Source organism: Physeter macrocephalus, unplaced genomic scaffold (assembly GCF_002837175.3).
Source record: "Physeter macrocephalus isolate SW-GA unplaced genomic scaffold, ASM283717v5 random_1819, whole genome shotgun sequence".
Classification (NCBI taxonomy): Eukaryota; Metazoa; Chordata; class Mammalia; order Artiodactyla; family Physeteridae; genus Physeter; species Physeter macrocephalus.
In genome coordinates this window covers 23352-24659 of record NW_021147103.1, presented here as the reverse complement: position 1 = coordinate 24659, position 1308 = coordinate 23352, and the positions used below count along the sequence as shown (strand labels likewise).

General features: G+C 65.4%; 1 long non-coding RNA gene across 1 annotated transcript; it reads left to right on the top strand.

Moving 5' to 3' along the window:
* Nucleotides 1–13: 13 nt before the first annotated feature.
* Nucleotides 14–1086, top strand: LOC112067209 (uncharacterized). The gene is made up of 3 exons (XR_002893149.3): nucleotides 14–558; nucleotides 654–710; nucleotides 978–1086. It is a non-coding gene; the product is annotated as an uncharacterized lncRNA (long non-coding RNA).
* The last annotated feature ends 222 nt before the right edge of the window (nucleotides 1087–1308 follow it).

Below are 1308 nucleotides of genomic sequence, written 5' to 3'. Positions count from 1 at the left end.
GGGTCTTCCTAAAGCTCAAAATAGACCCTGTTCCTCCCCCGCTCGGAGCCTGCTGTGGCTCCCCAGTGCCCCCGGGAGGAAGCCCAGCTCCTCACGCAGCCACGGACCCTGTGTGGTCTGGTGCGCCGCGGGGCTCCAGCCAGCTGTACTTCTAGTGGGCCGACCGTGCACCCTTCTTCTGACTCCACCTTCTTTGCCCCTGCTTCTCCCCCTGCCGGCCACGCCCATTCCCCCTTCTCCAGCCTCCTTCGTGTTGCTTCTTCCAAACCCAGTTCGGGGCCGGCCCATGGGTCAGTACCTATCACCCCATGAGCTCAGGGCCAGGCTGAGCCCCTGGTGTATGTGAGGCCAGACTGGGGGCCTTGGCTAATGGGGGGACTGTGGGGCTGACTCCCCCCGCTACACTGGACCCTGTGGAGCGGTCAGGGCCCTGGGGTTTCTGCCTGGCACCCGCTGAGGCCGCCCTGTCCGTGTCTCGCAGCCTGAGGGCAACATCCTCCGTGACCGGTTCAAGAGCTTCCAGAGGAGAAACATGATCGAGCCTCGGGAGCGAGCCAAGTGAGAGCCGGGGGCTGCCGTGTGGGTGGGCATCAGGACCCTTCCCGCGCCGGATGGGCTTGAGGCCGCCGACTGCTCTCTTCTCCCTCCCCCAGGTTCAAGCGCAAGTACAAAGTGAAGCTGGTGGAGAAGCGGGCGTTCCGCGAGATCCAGTGAGTGGCGCCCCCCTTCTCCCCAGTGGTCTCCAGCGGTTCCGGGGCCCCTCCCAGACCCAGTCGCCGTGGCCAGTGATGGAGCGATGCTCCCTTGGCCAGGCCCGGGACAGGGTCAGCCTGCCAGAGCCACCTGACCTCAGAGTCAGGCCAGGGAGCGTCCCCGAGGAGAAATGGAAGGGCCCAAACCGGAAGAGGGGGTGGCACGTGGATGAGGATGTGGGGCCCCACCCCCCCGTCCACCCTCAGCCTCCCCTCTGTCCCCAGGTTGTAGCTGTGGCGAGATGTTGGAGCCCCCGCCCTTCAATAAAGCACCTTCTGACCAACACCTCAGGCTTCGCATGTGACTTGTCTCCCTCCTGGGGGCAGCTCTGCTGTCCCCCTTTAGCACACAGGAATGTGGGTACCAGGGCCTTCGTCTCCGTCTCCACCAAAGGCTGGTGGGAAGCCAGGGCGTGGCAGAGGGCCTGTCCAGCAGAGGCGGGGGCCGCCCCGGGCGTGAGCAGTGTCTTACAGAAGTAGGCAGAGGAGACAGGCCTGCCGCTCTTGGGTGTGGGAGAGGGGAGGGCTGCACTTGGGTTTCTGGTTGTGGGGGGTG